General features: G+C 38.7%; 1 protein-coding gene across 11 annotated transcripts in view; it reads right to left on the bottom strand.

Annotated features, from left to right (window-relative positions):
• Positions 1–19,750, bottom strand: part of LOC104599078 (diacylglycerol kinase 4-like) — a 111,291-nt gene that overhangs the window by 21,122 nt on the left and 70,419 nt on the right. The gene's annotated exons all lie outside the window — the stretch shown is intronic.

The following is a 19,750-nucleotide window of genomic DNA, read 5'->3' as shown; positions in this document are numbered from 1 at the left end:
TGCAGAACATCAAGTCCCCAAAGTACTTGAATATTAAGGAAGTAATAATAAACAAAGCATCTGAAAGGGAACAAAACAAGTAAAAAAGGAAAACAAAATATGACACACATAATATTCATATAAATTAAAGGTCAAATGGAAATAATGGCAAGTAACCAGTTTATATTTGGTCAATTGTGACCAATAAATATTAAAAACAGATTGACTTTAGATATTGGGAAAAATCAAAAGTGTAGAACTGTGGCCTTCAGTTATAAGTCCTTTATCAGAATAAACTGGGGGACAGGAGCAGAGTTGCCACTAGTTGCAAACTAGCCACACAGGAGAAAGTTACAATTTTTAATGAACATGCTAAAAATTTTTGCCTTACAAACTATACTTCACAAGAGATGGATGGAGTTAGGGGTGGAATCAAAATGAGTCGTCTAGGAATCTTCACTAATCACTAGTCAAGTAGGGAGTTTGCCTAGACAACTCCACTTATTTCTGCCATTTAGAGGGATCTTGTGATCAATCCAGTCCCTTCATCAAATAGGGGACCTACTGGATTGGCTGCATGCCCAGTCCCAAAGCCCATATTAGCCATATGTGTTGGCAACATGAATCCTGTTTTATCATTCCATACTATTTAATGCCATATCCATTTATTTAGCCATCAAACCTTTTGACCCAGTCAATGGGTCATGGGTTAGACATTAGATCCCCTTTTTATATTATTTTCATGTTGATCTAAAAATACATATAATAATATATTAATGGTACTTTCAATATTTGCTTTTCATTTGTCAATATTAATTTCAATTCAAATTTTAACTTAAGTAATACTATTTTAATTTACCTGCTAATATATTAGAATTACTTACATATTAATAATATTTTTTACTACTATTAATTATTTTTTGTTATTATTATTTATTATCTTATCCAATCTGTAGTGAACAAAAATCTATCCAGTTTGGAGCAAATAGGGTTTGCTTGAAGGATAAACAATGTGAAGTTATTTTGCAACAGGGGCAATTCTTTTAGCTCAAAGGTATTAATGAAATCATTAAACTTCCTCATACTTGTAGTAGTTCTTTAACTCAAATTGTTTGTCTCCTTTGTAAACCTAATTATATTGAAATCCCCACCCATGCACCATGGCCCTCCCCAAAGTCCTCTAATTTCTCCTAGTTCTTCTCACAACTCTCTCTCTTTATACCCATTGGGACCATATATATTTGTCAATACCCATTTAAATCCATCTACCACTTGCTGAAACTTAATAGACACTGTACTACCAACAAATTCCTCAATTCCTTCCATAGTGAATGGTTTAAATTGTCCCTAATTTCCCAAATATTTCCACAACATATTTCCATTTCCATGGGTAGCAACACGAAATCTTTAGCGGAATCAACAAATTCCCCAATGAGCACTATGTGGAGTACAAGAGATAGTTTCCATGACATATTTCCATTTCCACTGCCATGGGTAGCGATATGAAATTTTACCAAAATCGACATATTCCCAAGTGAACACTACCAGCATTATACAGAGTACAAGATATAGTATTATAACATAAATTGATGACAATAAAGTTGATATGTGGAGTAACAATGTTATTGTCACCTAACTTACACGATTACCACTATGAGCCAGCTTAATATTCATTTCAAACATGAAGGTAAATATTAGTTATTTAGTTTTTGTTTGTGTAATAGATTATTTGGTTGATTTATTACAACCATTTACATTTTCTATGAGTTTAAATTTTGTTTTGACTCATTTTATCAGGACGCTTTAAGTCTTAAAGTTTACAGGGAAACTTCAGAACATATTCTTTTGTCTATAACCTTAGTTTCTTAGTTTTTTAGTGATTTGGAGCAACATAATAATTTAAAAGGTGTGCCTATGCTTCTTTTATCATTGTATAAAATATTATTCTATATTTTGCATATTATACAATGTTTCTACCATGTTTATATTGCTACAATATTTCCATACTATATTTTTGACATTTTCAATAAGTTTCTTATATTTGGACGACAAACATTGACATTTTAAACCTTGATAGTGATACTATACATCCTAAAGATCCAAAAGATGGACACATTGCCCAACTAATTCCCCTTGCTTTCCATACACTTCTAGAGAACCTAATGCCAAAATTTGTTAACTTGCACTCCTAAAAAAATTACTATGTTTGGTCTTGTTTCCTCAACACTTCCTTTATTAAAGATCTCTTCCTTCCATTCCCCAAGCTTCTCATATTCTAGCTTATCAACTTTATTTTTAAACTAGCTTCCTATCAACTCCTACTGCCTGTCCTCTATTTGATTCTTGCTCTTCTCCCCTTTCTTTCACAGAGAGATGCATGTAGTTAGGGGTGGAATCAAAATGGGACATCTAGGAAACTTCACTAATCAGCAGTCTGGTCAAGTAGGGAGTTTTCCTAGACAAACCCACTTATTTCTGCCATTTAGAGGGATCTTGTGACCAATCCACTGCATTCATTAGATAGGGGACCCACTTGATTGGATGCATGCTCATTCCCAAACCCCATATCAGCTATATGTGTTGGCTACATGAATCCTGGTTTATCATTCCATTCTATTTAATGCCATATCCATTTCTTTAGCCATTTAACATTTTGACACAGTCAATGGGTCATAGGTTAGACGTTAAATCCGCTTTTTTGTATTAATTTCATGTTGATCTAATAATACATATAATCATATATTAATGGCACTTTCAATATTTTAACTTAAATAATACTATTGTGATTCATCTGATTGTATATTAGGATTATTTTAATAATATTTTTTACTATTATAATTATTTTTTCTGGTTGTTTTTGTGAAACACTTATCTTTTTTTCATGGGCTTTTTGAATTTTTCTAATTTTAAAATTGAATAATATAACTCAAGTGGATAATAAGCTTTAAGACTTTTATCTCCTCTCATTAACTCCTCTTTCTCATTAACTACTTTAATGATCTCTTTTCATTAATTATGCCATTAACTCTCCTTCAATAACTCATGCCATTAATTCTCTCTCCTCCTCATTACTCCATTAAATTGCCTAAAATTCATTAACTTTTTCTATATTTATATCCATTTCAACTTAACTAATTTTTACATTAGATATATTTGTATTAAATTATAATTATCAATAAAAAAATTATATTCAAATGGAGATATTCAATAATATGTCATTAGGCTAAATAATTAAGTAAGTAATTTATACTTCGAATAAATATTATTTAATTCACTCAACAAATAAAACCAATGTTTTAAAAATCAACTTAAAGGCTGAATAGTTTTTGCCTCTAGGTCATGGGCCAACAGCTAAATTGTCTAGGGTGGACAAATCAAACCATGACATACTAACCTTTTGTATATGTATAATATGATATAATATAATTACATTTTATGTGTTTGTATATATTGTTTTAGGTTATGTACCTTTTATTTTAGTTTTTAATTTTTTATAAATGAAAAACCTGAAAATTGAAAATTGAGACCACAAAATGAGTTTTTTTTTTTTATTTATATAGTGAGGTTGCAAAGATCATGAAAAAGTTACCCAAAATAAACATATTGTAACCCATGACCTAGTGACTAGATCAAAAGGGTCAATGATGAGTTGAAAACAATGAATAAAACATCATAAAAATTATAATCCATTTATATTCCATTTGAAATAATAAAAATTAATTAACCACAGTAAAAAAATTTACTATACTACTGAAATAAGATAAAAAATAATTATTAATTATTATTATTGATACAAATGCTTTTATCAATATAATAAAAACAAATAAGTTAATAAAAAGTAATAAGAAAAATTAAAAACTAATATCCATTTAAAATTAATATAAAACTAATACAAATTTATCTAGCAATTATTCATTTTATAAATAATTTTTACTAATGAACTTAAAATCCATTTAAAAAATAAAAAATAATATAATTAATTAAATTTAACAAGGATTAATAAAAATTTATTAACATTATATATAGATTAAAATTAATTTAAAATCAACTTATATTCAATTCTATTTAAAAATAGGGAAAATTATAAAAACCTCCTTAGATTTTCTAACAATCCTATGAACCTCCCCTATGTATGTTTTGAACTTGACAAAAACCCTCCCATATTGTTTTGAAAAAAAAATGTCTAGATACTTTGCTTTCCTTAGCATTTGAAATAGAAAATATTGATGTAATGCATTAAATATTTTACCCTTAACCAACTTTATTCAAATATAATCACAAACCAAAAAATATTTTTACCTAAAAATAATTACAAACCATAAAATTTTAAAAATTAATAAAAAATTTAGCATTAAGATACAAAAATTAATACATATTTATCTAGAAAAACAGGAAATTATCCACTCTCACTAGAGTGCAACTTGAATTGTGATCAGATAAACTAAACATAACCTAAAAAAAATGCTTGAATTGGACTTAGTTGAGCACTGCTTAACTAGAAATGTGATAAAGCTCTTTCTTCAATTTTTCTTAATAAAACTTGTGCATCGCATGGGTCCCGACTAGTTATTATTTATTATCATATTCAATCTGCAGTGAATAAAAATCTATCTAGTTTGGAGCAAATAGGTTTTACCTAAAGGTACCATGTGAAGTTATTGTACAACAAAGGCAATACATTTAGATCAACGGTATTAATGAAATCATTAAACTTCCTCATAATTGTAGTAGTTCTTTGCCTTGTATTATTTGTCTCCCTTGTAAAGTAGATTACATTGAAATCCCCACCTATGCACCATGGCCCACCCCAAAGTCCTCTAATATTTCCAGTTCCTCCCACAACTCCTCTTTCTCTATATCCATTAGGACCATATATATTTGTGAGAACCAATTCAAATCCATCTACCACCTATTGAAACTTAAAAGATGTTGTAAACCTGCCGACAAACTCCTCAATTCCTTCCATGATCTCATATTTCCATAGTGACGCTATACCTCTTGAAGATGCCCAAGATGGACTCATTGCCGAACTAATTCCCCTTGCTTTCCATACACTTTGCCCACCTTATGTCAAAATTTGTAAACTTGGGGGGCATTTGGCAAGTCTTTCTGAGAGGTCTTTCAAGATTTTAAAGCTTGGAAGACCTTGTTTCAATCTTTTCCATTTGGCAACCAAAAGATAGAAGCCGAAAAAACAGGCACCCTAAAAAGCTCGAGAAAGCTCAAATTTGTCCAAAATTCAAAAGCTCCATTTGAAGCTTCAAGTCTTTTTTAAGCGTATAGATCTTTCTACATTTGAGTAAGGGCATTCGAAAAATTGTCATTTATGCTCAGAGTGCATTGGCTAATGGAATCCGCACCAGGTATGAATCCTCCTCACTTTTCTTTCTTCCTTTTTTTCCCTTCATTTTCTTCATTCTTCTTCAGTCCGAATCTCTACTCATACGGTCATACCTCTATTGCTTTTAGATCTGATCTCTCACTTCTCACTAACTTGCTCTGTTTGAATAAAATCTGATTGACGAGTTATGCCCTTTGTTCCATTGTTCATTTTGTAGGTGTACTTGGAATCAAGTGGTCACTTGCTCTCTCACTTGATCTCATTGTGATATTAGGTCTGCAATATGGAAACATTTAGAATCGAAATGAGCTAAATTAGAAGTCCTGCAACTACTTTGCTACTGAAACCCCTTCAAATCCATTCCTTTCAATTGGTATGATGTGAGAGTTCGAGTTGTAATTGTATTTCTTGATTTATGGCCGTTTACAGAAATGGTAGAATCACCTTGGTGATGTTAGTACCATTTTACTTTTACTTTTGGGTAAATTTATCACTAATGCTATTTTTTTAACATTTTTAAGTCTTTTTGATGTGATCATGTAGTAAATTATCCCCAAATGTGTAGTTTTACCTCTTTAAAAGTAATTGTTTTAAGCAAATTCTAGGGTTAAATAAGAACACCAAATGTATATGCATTTTTTTTCCAACTCAAGGTGGGGTATGATGTTAATGAACTTTAAAATCTGATCCAAAAGGGAAAACCCTCATTAAATCAAAACTTTTGCATTTATGTTTTAATGACAAAGATCATATATAATTCATACTTTGAGGAAGGATGGTATGGCTCTTGCTGCAATTTTTTGGTAGGTAGTAGGCTTTAGCATTCTTGTGGCCATGCTTATGAGTCAACCTTTTGATGCTTTTGTACCCAACCACAATATAGTAATATCCTATTCTACTTGAGCAAAGGAATCTAAATATCAACACTTGACAAAGTTACATACGACTTTGCAACTATAGTTATCTAGATTTAACATTGAAATTTCTATTTCTTCTAAACCCACCAGAACCCACCATCCTTCAGTTAGTTGCCTATCTCTAAATACCTTTTTCAAGTAACAACCCTTTCAGTTAGGGTTGTTAATGGACACTTTCTGATCTGATGAGATCAAATTTAGAATATAATGCACACTATTGTATTATACGTAAACTCATGGCGCATTGAAACCACATTGAAAATAGGGAGCTAGCAATGCATGATTTAATGTAGAATCACTCTAGTTCCAAATTTGTTAAGGTGATGGAGGCTTGCTATCCAAGAAGCTTTGATTCTCCCTAGGGAATTTAGATATCAGAAAATTGTTATGCTTTGCTTTTTTTTTTTTATGAATGAAGATTGTTGTGGCTGAAGGTGAAGGGATGAGAGATCCATCCCATGGACGCCCAAAGATTGCGGAATAAGGGGCGAATTTCAAAAAAAATTTCTCTCCCTTCAACTGGGAATCGCATTCCCTATTTAGAAAATCATATTTTCAAGGATCATTCTTGAACCATAAACTAAACCAGATCTGAACCAAAAAGAGTAGGAGAGAATTATACCTGATACAGAGAAAAAATATCCCCCAATGAAGGTGTTCACGCCCAAGGAAGGATCCAAAGACTGCTTCCACCGAAAATGGCGCAGTGCAGGATGGAATAGAATCAGCAGTCTTCTTCTCCAAGAACTATGTCCTTCGCAAGAAACAGCAGGATGGCACGTGAGCACAGATTCCTATCAATTCTTCCTCGAAGAACTGATGTCAAGATCAAATCTTGACTTCTCCCACAACTGGAGATCGAACTGGCAAAACAGGGCGGCAAGAACAGGGAGGCGGCAAGAAAGAATTCTGCAGGGATGCTTAATTCTTCCATCTTGATTTCAGCACTAAAGAGGATCTGAATATCTCATCTATCTAAAGGCTGCCGCCCCCTTCTTCTTTTGTTAACCTAAAGGATCAGCTCCTAATCCCATTAGGAGCTGCTTATCCAAATCATATTTGGATCAGCCTTCTCTTCAGGTGATAAGGATAAACCCTTATCTTATCTGCAAATTAGATTAGCTTTCTCCTAATCTCATTAGGAGGTTTCTAGATCTGAATCACATTCAGATCTGGACTCTCTGAGTGGATAGGGTCAAGACCCTATCTTATCTGCTAATCCATCTCAGAATTCGCCCCATTATTAACTAAATAAATAGCCCAGTTCGAAATGGGCTTTAGGCCCATTAAGCTTATGCACTCACTTAACCTTCCTAACTGCTGCCCAGGTGGGCTTCCTTGTATGGTGTGGGACCCAAGCATTGATCTACACATCAGCCACATGGGTTCGGCCCAGCCTTTGTTACAAGGCTTGGCCGAATACACTGTTATGGGCAATGCACCCCCTGAAACCCATCAAATGGGCTCTATGGGCCCAACACTTACCCTAAGTGGTCCCTGGGCCAAGCCACCTTGTAACACCCAGGGACTGTGGGCAGATGCAAGATTAGCCCATCAGGTATTATCCTCAATGGTCTTACACTTAACCTCTCAGCCCATAATGATCATACACTGCCCGACAAGAGAGGACCTCTCCCTCGGCTGCAAGGAACAGTGTTGCACTCTCTGCTTATATGGATCCCGAGAATTAAAACCTTCTTGCAAATATTTTAGAAACAATATTATATATATACTTTTATATCTCATATAAAATATACTTTGTAAAACAAATCTCAACGGTTGAAATCGGCTACCGGCAGTCTTGGTTTCCATCAGTGAGAGTGCATCCCCGATCATTACCTTTGTCCGACAAAGGGGCTGATCCTGTCACTATGATCACCCACTCAGATGAATTCTCGGACTGTCCCAACATACCCAGGTTTTGACCCCCGCTAATGATCTCACTGGTTGGTACATCAAAGACAGCCCAATCCGACACCTAGTGCAGTATCATAATCGAGTCTAGGGGTCGGGTGTAACTTTCCAGTTTTGCCCATCAATCTCCAAGGTCTAGGGCAATATTGGAAATCTGGTCCAGTTCATGGATTCAATTAATCCTACACTGTATGTGCCTAGGGTCTCACCCTGGCAGCTGAGACAAGCCACCCCAACCGACTTGGTGGCACCACATTGTCAACCTTGTCAGGATAGGTCTCCCCAGACCGACCCACTGGCTGTGAACATTCTAAACTAACACGAGTCTCATTAAGTGTCCAGTTTAAGGGTATTATACAGAAACATACCAAGGGAACATGAATCAAATATGCACTTTTATTCATTTACAATAAACTCATGTAGTACATCATTCTGATTGAAGCTAAGGGCATACAAAACTGCCTAACAGAAGGCACCCTGAACACTATAAAATTTATAATATAGCCTTAAAGAGAAGCTCCTTGGAGTAATCATTTTATTTTTGCAAGCAACAAACTTCCAATACCTCCCCACCATATGCTCCATGGGTGAAGTGTCGATATTTCTTAAACTGGTTTTCTTTCACTAACATATTCTTAAACTGGTTTGTTTTATTTTAATATAATTTTGGTAAGATTTATTTCCCCAAATTCAAGTAATTTCATTCTATATAACAAGAATTTCTTAAATCAAAGTGAACACCTTCTTTATTCATTTCTTGTCCATACTTCTGAAATGGGTTAAAATTTTCAAGTGTGCATTTTGTTTGCTGGAACACAGCAGCCGAACAAGAAGAAGAGAAGAAGAGGAGAAAGTTTGAGAATGGCGGCTCAAAACCTTTCAGCCGACCCTACTATCTTATATATATGTTTATTACATAGTGTTACGTGAATGGACTAGAATGCCCCTGATTAGTGATGAGACACCTAGACAAAAAAAAACATTAAACAAGTTTAGGCCCAATAACTAATGACTTAAGACCCAGCAATGACAAACATATACATTAAATCAGCCGAACCAGCACTGCCCCTCAAGCTAAGCATGGATGTCAGTCATGTTTAGCTTGCCAAGTAAGTCCAAGAATTTTGTTGAAGCTAGCCCTTTTGTTAACACATCTGCAATCTGCATCTCGGAAGGAGTATAAGGAATGCAGAGTTCCCCTGAGACTACTCTTTCTCTAACGAAGTGTCAGTCAATCTCAATATGTTTCGTCCTATCATGTTGCACTGGGTTATTTGCAATGTTGATGGCAGCCTTGTTGTCACAGTACAACCTGAGAGGACACTCGATCTTTATCCCGAGCTCGCTAAGAAGGGTCCTAAGCCACAGAAGTTCAGCAACACCATGAGACATAGCTCGATATTCAGCCTCTGCACTTGATCTAGCAACCACATTCTACTTTTTACTCCGCCATGTAACCAGATTCCCTTCAACAAACGTGCAATACCCGGAAGTTGACTTCCTGTCCCCAACAGAACCAGCCCAATCTGCATCAGTATATGCTTCAATTTCAATTTTATTGTGTTTTCTGAACAGAATTCCTTTTCCTGGGCAAGTCTTCAAATACCTAAGAATCCTTTCCACTACTCTCATATGAGGGATCTTTGGAGAGTGCATGAACTGGCTGACAACATGTACAGCAAAAGCAATATCTGGTTGAGTGAGAGACAGATAAATCAACTTCCCTGTAAGCTGAACCACTGTAGTCTAAGTAGCAGAGAAGAGGAGAAGAAGAAGAGATGCTGAAAATGTCGAACTGTACTAGCCAGTCGACCAGTTCTTTATTTATAGATGAATATAGTACAAGGTACAAGAAATTACTGGGATGCCCCTGATTAGTGATGGGACACCCAGATGACTTAAATCATTAAACAGGATTAGGCCCATTAACACAAGCCCAGTTACAAGATAAGTTAAACATAAGAATGGGCTAATAAGAACTCTTATCAGCCGAACATCACTCTAACATTCTAACACTCCCCCTCAAGCTAAGCATAGATATCAATCATGTTTAGCTTGCCAAGTATGTCCCTGAACTTCGTTGATGCCAGCCCTTTAGTTAATACGTCTGCAATCTGCATCTCTGATGGAGTATAAGGCACACAGAGTTCTCCTGAAATAATTCTCTCTCTGACAAAGTGTCGATCAATTTCAATATGTTTTGTCCTGTCATGCTGCACAGGATTGTTGGCAATGTTGATAGCAGCTTTATTATCACAATACAGCTTGAGAGGACCCTCTGTCTTGATACCAAGCTCATGAAGGAGAGTCCTGAGCCATAAGAGTTCAGCAACCCCGTGTGCCATAGCCCGGTATTCTGCTTCTGCACTTGATCTAGCCACAACATTTTGCTTCTAACTACGCCATGTGACTAGGTTTCCTCCCAAGAATGTACAATAACCTGAGGTTGATTTTCTGTCTCCAACAGACCCAGCCCAATCAGCATCAGTGTAGGCTTCAATTTCAAGTCTGCTGTTTTTTCTGAATAAAATTCCTTTCCCTGGGCAAGTCTTCAAGTATCTAAGGATTCTTTCCACTGCTCTCATATGAGGGGTCTTTGGTGAGTGCATGAATTGACTGACAACATGCACTGCATAGGCAATGTCTGGCCGAGTAAGGGATAAGTATATCAGTTTTCCTACCAACTTTTGGTACCTTTCCTTATCACAGTATTCCTCACCCATTGATTCTTGTAATCCATGGCTTGGTTCTATTGGAGTGTCTGCTGGCCTACACCCCATCATGCCTGTTTCCTCTAGGAGATCTAGCACATACTTTCTTTGACATATGTAGATTCCTTCGCTTGATCTAGCAACTTCAATTCCAAGAAAGTATCTCAGATTTCCCAGGTCTTTGATCTCAAACTCTGAAGCTAAGAACTCCTTCAGCCTCTTCATCTCTCTCACATCATTTCCAGTAATCACCATATCATCCACATACACAATGAGTGCTGTAAGTTTGTCATCTTGTCTCCTTGTAAACAATGTATGATCTGCACTGCTCTGAGTGTACCCTACTTTCTTCATGGCCAAACAAAGTCTCTCAAACCATGCCCGGGGAGATTGCTTCAAACCATATAATGCTTTCCTTAGTTTACATACCTTCTTTCCAGCATCATATCCAGGTGGGGGTTCCATGAATACCTCTTCATGAAGATCACCATTTAGTAAGGCATTCTTCACATCCAGCTGATGAAGTTCCCAAGAGAATTTTGCTGCTAGTGACAGTAGAACCCTGATTGTGTTGAGCTTTGCTACTGGGGCAAAGGTTTCCTTGTAGTCAATTCCTTCCTTTTGTGTAAACCCCTTTGCCACGAGTCTGGCCTTGTACCTCTCAACTGACCCATCTTCCCTGTGCTTTACTGTGAATACCCACTTGCACCCAATAGTGCCTTTCCCTTCTGGCAGGTCCACCAATTCCCATGTCCTTGCTTTCATTAGGGCTTTCATCTCCTCATTCATGGCTTCTTTCCACCTTGGATCAGATGCCGCCTCTAAATACCTGGAAGGGACACATACAGAGGAAAGAGCAGACACAAAGGAATGATAGGCAGGGGATAAGTGTGAGTAAAAAACATAATCGGCTATGGGATGCCGAGTGGTACAAGAACGAACAGGCTTACGGAGAGCAATAGGAAGATCCAAATCTGAATTGAGTGAATCAGAATTACCTTGGATTGCAGAGACAGATTGATCTGAGTTCAACTGGTTGCAATCATGAGGTTGAGGGGCCTTCTTCCTTCTACTGTATGTAAGTATCTCTTTCTCTTGTTTACTGGAACCTTCAGAAGTATCAGCCGAATCTGGAGAAGCAACTGGCACAGTGGAAGTCTCAATAGGTTGACCCGGAATGTTATAGCTAGTAGTAGTGGAAGGTGCTGAAATGGGAACAAAAAGGAAGGGAGAATGAGAATCCTCTTCCAACCCACTACTCTCCCCCTGAAGAGGATTCTGAGAAGACTTGAAATAGGGTTGAAACTCAAAAAAGACTACATCCCTGGTGACATTTTTTCTTGGAGATAGGATCATAACACTTATACCCCTTCTGCGTAGGAGAGTACCCCAAAAATATTCCCTTTGTAGCCTTAGGATCCAGCTTGGTCTTCTTTGGATCTTTCACATGTATGAAGCATGTACAACCAAAAACCCGCGGGGGAAGAGGAAATTCTGGAAGAGTGGGACACAAAACAGAGAAAGGGGTCTTCATACCCAGTACCTTAGATGGCATCCGATTTATCAGGTATAATGCAGTGAGAACAGCTTGAGACCAATATTGCTTGGGCACATTGTGCTAGAAAAGAAGGGCTCGAGCTGTCTCCAATAGATGTCTGTTCTTGCGCTCAGCGACCCCATTTTGCTGAGGGGTGTAAGCACACGATGATTGATGTAACATGCCTGCATCTTCCATGAATGAGTTCAGGGATCTTTCAAAGTATTCAGCTGCATTGTCTGAACGGAATTGCTTGATCTTTTTATCAAATTGTGTTTCAACCATCTTGCAAAACATCATAGTTATCCGGGGAACTTCTTCACGTCCTTTCAATAGATAAATCCAAGTGCACCGAGAATAATGGTCAATAAAACTGATGAAGTAATGGAAGCCATCAATGGAAACAATGGGTGAAGGACCCCAAACATCAGAATGAACCAAGTCAAAAGGGGCTTGAATTTCATTACTAGAAATTGGATACATTGATCTACATTGTTTTGGCATTTGACACACATCACAAATTAAACTTTGACTCGAAATGCCCTTACATAATTCGGGAAACAACATTGCTAAGGAAGAAAAGGACAAATGACCTAGCCTAGCATGCCACAAGTGCAGCCTAGCTATTGACTCCACACTCTCCGGACTAGTAGTAGAAGCTTGCATGGCTGAGCTGACATCTTCATCAAAGTAGTAGAGGCCCCCATACTCATGACCACTCCCAATCGTTCACCTCGTCAATCTGTCCTGGAAGACACAATGAGAAGGAAAGAAAGTTATACTGCAGTTCAAGTTTTTTGTAAGCTTTGAAACAGACAACAGATTTGAGGTAAGACTAGGAACATGTAGGACTGATTTAAGAGAGAGATCCTTGCTTAGGTCAACCACCCCCTTTCCAGAGATGGTGGAGAGGGACCCATCAGCTACTCTCATCTTATCCTGGCCAGACAACAAATGATATGTGGAGAATAAGGAGGACATATGTGTCATATGGTCAGTGGCTCCGGAATCAATCACCCAAGAGGTAGAATTAATGGAACTAGATGCACTAAATGCAGAGGCTGTACCTGACTTGGCAAGAGAGGTGGAAGCTAAAGAATTGTTCTTCAGACAGGCTAATGCCCGACTGAGAATCTCTACCTCACTAGCTGTGAAGCCCAAAGTACTTGGTCCAGAGGAGTCGGCAGCCTGCCTTGCGGTGGAAGATGACACTGTCTGAATACTCTGTGAGTTGTCACTACTGTTATTGGTGGCAAGATTCCCACTTGCTGTGTGGCCCTTCTGTTGCCTTTTGTCCTTTCTCAGAGCAGCTGGCTTCAGATGAGGGTACAGGACCCAACATTTCTCCTTTGTGTGTTTCTCACCACCACAATGTGTACACTTGAGGGACTTCTTGTCTGAAAATCTATTCCCCTTAGTGGAGACTAAGGCTGAATGCTCTCCAGGTTGTTCTGTTGACTGTGTCTGGGAGTCAACTTGCATCTCCTTTCTCCTTACTTCTTCATTCCTCACCAGGTAGTAGACATGGTGAAGCTCAGGTAATTCATCTCTCCCTAGAATCTGTGACCTTATACCTTCATATACAGGGTCAAGACCCGCCAGAAACTTGAAGGCTCTGCCCTCCTCAATCTGCTTATCATGCCTCCCCTTATCATTAGCATTTTCCCAATCCAAAATCAAATGGTGGTCAAGCTCTTCCCAGAGGCCTTCCAGTGTTGCAAAGTAGGTTGCCACGGACTTGTCTCCTTGCCTTAGGGCTGCAATGTCTTGGTTCAGCCTGTAGATTCTAGCATTGTTCTTTTTCTGGCCATATGTCTTAGATACTTTCTCCCAAATTTTAGCAGCTGTGGGGAAGTGATGAACAGTTCTGGCCACCCTAGGAGTCATAGAGGCCAGCAACCAAGACATGACTGTGGCATTTTCCTTACGCCACACAGTGTATTCAGGACTGCCAATTTCTGGTTGTTTCTTGTCTCCATCCAAATAGCCAGTGAGGTCACGAGAGGTAATAAACAGTCTTGCTGAGACAGACCACTCTCTAAAGTTATACTCATCCAATAGCACACTTGTAATCTGCAAGCTATGCAGATTAGGGTTCTCCAGGTTTGAAGACCTTATAAGAGGTCTGTTATCTTTAGAAGAAACTTCACTGGATAGTGATGACATCCTAACTTCAGTCAAGGAGTTGTTTACAGTACTGTTGGTGGTTCTGGTTAGGGCTGGCCGAAGTAGTCACAGAGTTCACAGTGCTGATAGCACACCGGATAGGCTTCACTTGGACTAAACCAGTTCGGGTACAGCAGCAAGAAAAAAAAAAAATTCTGTAACTGAACCAGTTCACAGAGCTGGAGTAGGGCTGGTAACCGACCTGGAAATGATCAGTAACTGAAGTCGCCACAGTCTTGTAAAGGTTTTTCTGAACCAGTTCTGATGCAGGTTCTGATGCAGGTTCTGATTATCTGAAGTAACCTCAGCAGGTCCTGACAGCTCGCAACACAGTTTCAGACTTGCCGAGACTGTCACAGTTCTGAAGCAGCTCTGTTACAGCAGCAAAAAATGTTCTGGGCTGGTAACCAACCTGTGCTATGTAGACTCCACTTTGCACTTCGAGTACTGCTACTGTAAAGGGAGTTTCCCTCCTTACAGACAACACTAGGACTGCTGAAATCAGTCCTCAACTAGGTCTGTCCTATACAGACCTCTTCTTAGCAGCCGAATAGCTGCTAACTGCTAGAAACTAGTAGGACTCCAGCTTCAGGGTCTTACCTCCCTTGCGCCCTACAACCAAGGGAAACCCTAGGTCGAACCTTGTGTTGTTCTCCTGCAACCCTAGGGTTTCACAGCAGCAACCCAGATAAAAAAAAAGGTGAACTACAGCAAGAAAGATGAGATGGCGTCGGCAGTAACCAGGAAAGTGCTCAATGCTCTGATACCATGTAAGCTGAACCACTGTAGTCTAAGTAGCAGAGAAGAGGAGAAGAAGAAGAGATGCTGAAAATGTCGAACTGTACTAGCCAGTCGACCAGTTCTTTATTTATAGATGAATATAGTACAAGGTACAAGAAATTACTGGGATGCCCCTGATTAGTGATGGGACACCCAGATGACTTAAATCATTAAACAGGATTAGGCCCATTAACACAAGCCCAGTTACAAGATAAGTTAAACATAAGAATGGGCTAATAAGAACTCTTATCAGCCGAACATCACTCTAACATTCTAACATTCCCAACCAGCTTTTGGTATCTCTTTATCAAGGTAGTCCTCTCCTACTGATTTCTGTAGACCATGGTTCTGTTCTATTGGAGTATCTGCTGGCCTACACCCCATCATACCTGTCTCTTCTAGGAGATCAAGGACATACTTCCGCTGACATATATAGATGCCCTCTTTTGACCTAGCAACTTCAATCCCAAGGAAGTATCTCAGATGGCCCAAGTCTTTGATCTCAAACTCAGAAGCCAATAACTCCTTTAATCTTTTTATCTCTTCCAGATCATCCCTTGTAATCACCATATCATCCAAATAGACAATGAGTGTTGTAAGTTTGCTATTTTGTTTCCTTATGAACAAGGTATGATCTGCCCCACTTTGAGTGTACCCCACTTTCTTCATGGCCCCACAAAGCTTCTCAAACCAAGCTCGAGGAGACTGCTTAAGACCATATAATGCTTTCCTCAGTTTATACACTTTCCTATCGAACACATAACCTGGTGGAGGATCCATTAATACCTCTTCATGTAGGTCGCCGTTTAGGAAAGCATTCTTCACATCCGGCTGATGTAGCTCCCATGAGAAGTTTGCAGCTAATGACAGTAAAACCCGGATTGTGTTGAGCTTTGCTATTGGAGCAAAGGTTTCTTTGTAGTCAATCCCTTCCTTTTGAGTAACCCCCTTTGCCACAAGTCTGGCCTTATACCTTTCAATGGACCCGTCCTCCCTATGCTTTACAGTGAACACCCACGTGCATCCGACAATGCTCTTCCCTTCTGGTAGATCCACTAATTCCCAAGTCCTTGCTTTCATTAAGGCTTTCATTTATTCATTCATAGCCTCTTTCCATCTTGGGTCAGACACCGCCTCTGAGTACCTAGTAGGGACATGCACGGAGGAGAGAGTAGACACAAAAGAATAATAACGAGGAGATAAACGTGAGTAAGAAACAAATTCAGCAATGGGGTGTCGGATAGTACAAGAACGGGTAGACTTACGAAGAGCAATAGGGAGATCCAAATCAGAAGTATGTGTGATAAGATTACCTAGAGTTGCTGAGACAAGTTGATCCGAGTCCAAGGGCCCTTTTTCCTTCTGTTGTAGGTGATTCTTATATCTTTTTGTTGCCTACTGGAGTCTTCAGTAACATCTGCAGCATCAAGAGTGGTAATAGGCACATCTGGAGCCTCACTAGGTTCACTCGGGATGCTACAACTAGGAGGATCAGGAGGAGAAGATGGAAGGCCCGAGGCAGAAAGAGGCACAAAAAAAGAGGGGAAAAAAGAATCCTCTTCCATCCCACTAGTCTCCCACTGAAGAGGATTCTGGGAAGAATGAAAATAGGATTGAGACTCAAAAATACCACATCTTTTGTGACATATTTCTTCTTGGTGACGGGATCCTAACACTTGTAACCCTTCTATGTAGGAGAGTACCCTAGAAAGATTCCTTTCGTAGCCCTAGGATCCAGCTTGGTCTTCTTTGGATCCTTTACATGTATAAAACATACACAACCAAAGACTCTAGGTGGAAAAAGGAAAGTCTGGAAGATTAGGACAAAGAACAGAGAAAGAAGTTTTCATACCCAACACCTTGGATGGCATCCGATTTATCAGATATGATGCGGTAAGGACTGCTTGAGACCAGTAGTGCTTGGGAACCTTGTGCTGAAATAGTAAGTCTCGAGCGGTCTCCAATAGGTGTCTATTCTTGCGCTCAGCAACCCCATTCTGTTGAGGGGTACTAGCACAGGATGACTGATGTAGCATGCCAACATCCTTAATGAACAGGTTCAAGGATCTTTCAAAATATTCAGCAGCATTGTCTGACCGGAATTGCTTAATCTTCTTGTCAAATTGTGTTTCAATCATTTTACAAAAATCCATGGTTATCCGTGGCACTTCATCACGTCCTTTTAACAAGTAGATCCATGTGCATCGTGAGTAGTGATCAATAAAACTGATAAAGTAACGAAAATCATCAACAGAAACAAGAGGTGAAGGGCCCCAAACATTAGAATGAACCAAATCAAAAGGAGCTTGAATTTCATTACTAGAAACTGGATAAACAGTTCTACATTGTTTTGACAACTGACACTTCACAAACTAAACTTTTTTTTTATCAATAACACTTTCATTAATTCATCAGTAAAAAATTTACAAGTGGAAGACAAACACACTTATCTTTCAAGAGTCACAAGAAAATACAAAGATACAAAGACACTAATGTTACAGCTTAGCCCAAAACAAAGAATCCCTTTCTGCCCCTTGTTTTGCTAAACCGTCAGCTAGGGAATTAGCTGATCTTTTAATCCAACATGTCTTAACTTCCATCTCCCACACCAGCCATTTGAATTTCCTCTTCTCATTATTATACTTCCATAAATCATTTTGATCTTTAGTCAGCCACCCTATCACCACCTCTGAATCCCCTTCAATTATAAGTTTCTTGATGTTCAATTCCTTAGCTTTCCGGGCTCCTTCCATAACTGCACATATCTCAGCTCTAAGGGAGTCACCCACTCCAATTGGGGCTGAGAACATAGCAGAGATGACCCCATTTTCATCTCTAAAAACACCCCCGATCCCCAATTGTCCCGGGTTTCCCCTACTGCATCCATCAAAGTTTAAATTCAAGAATCCACTAGGTGGGGGGGTCTCCAAGCCACACTCCTTACTGACTTGGTCTGCGTGCAATTTGCAATTTCACCCCACTTCCTCAATATGTCATCCACAGTGTAATCTGTGAATATTTCCAAAGATTTCAGCCACTTCACAAACTAAACTTTGACTTGAAATACCCTTGAATAATTCTGGAAACAACCCTTCCAATGATGAAAAAGGTAAATGACCTAGCCTAGCATGCCACAAATGTAACCTAGCTATTGACTCCACATTATTCTGACTACTAGCAGCAGATGTTTGTAAGGCCAAACTGATTTCTGCATCAAAATAGTAGATACCTCCATACTCATGACCGCTCCCAATCGTTCTCTTCGTCAATCTGTCCTGAAAGACACAATGAGTAGGAAAAAAGGTTATGCTACAGTTCAAATTCTTGGTAAAATTTGAAACAGATAAGAGATTGGAAGAAAGATTGGGAACATGCAGAACAGATTTAAGAGAGAGGTCCTTGCTTTGGTCAACCACCCCTTTCCCAGAGATGGTGGAGAGAGAACCGTCAGCAACTCTCATCTTATCTTGACCAGACAATAAGTGATAGGAAGAAAGTAGAGAGGACATATCTGTCATGTCGTCAGTTGCACCGGAATCAATAATCCAAGAAGTAGAGTCAATAGAACTAGTTGCACTAAAAGCAGAGACAATACCTGATCTGACAAGGGAGGTGGAAGCAAGAGAATTAGTCCTTAGAAGGGTTAAAGCCCGGATAAGGACCTCTACCTCATCAGCAGTGAAACCCAAGGACCCGGATCCGGAGGAATTAGCAGTCTGTCCCATGGGAGAAGAAGCAACTGTTGATGTGCTCTTTGAGCTATCACCACTGTGACTAGTAATAAGGTTCCCACTTGCTGCTTGACCCTTCTGGTGCTTCTTGTCTTTCCTCAAGGCAGCTGGTTTCAGATGAGGATAAAGAACCCAACACGTCTCTTTTACATGCCTTTCACCTCCACAATGAGTGCACTTAAGATGCCTCTTGTCTGAATACTTGTTCCCCTTTTGATTTGTAGAAATCAGGGCTGAATGTTCAATAGGCTGTTCAGCTGGCTTTATTTGAGTGTCAACTTGCATCTCTTTCCTCCTAACCTCTTCATTCCTCACTAGGTAATAAAAATGATGTAAATCTGGCATTTCATCCCTTCCCAAAATTTGAGACCTTAAGCTCTCATACATTGGGTCTAAACCAGCCAAGAACTTAAAGGCTCTACCCTCCTCAATTTGTTTATCATGCCTCTCCTTGTCTTTGGCATTCTCCCAATCCAGAATAAGGTGGTGATCAAGCTCTTCCCATAGTCCTTCTAGGGTTGCAAAATACGTTGCAACAGTCATATCTCCTTGTCTCAAGGCAGCAATGTCTTGGTTTAGCCTATAAATTCTGGCATTGTTCTTTCTCTGTCCATAAGTTTTAGACACTTTCTCCCAAATCTTAGCAGCAGTGGAGAAGTGTTGAACAGTCCTGG

Source organism: Nelumbo nucifera, chromosome 2 (assembly GCF_055504915.1).
Source record: "Nelumbo nucifera cultivar China Antique chromosome 2, China Antique-T2T, whole genome shotgun sequence".
NCBI lineage: Eukaryota > Viridiplantae > Streptophyta > Magnoliopsida > Proteales > Nelumbonaceae > Nelumbo > Nelumbo nucifera.
This window is presented reverse-complemented; position numbering and strand designations above follow the sequence as displayed.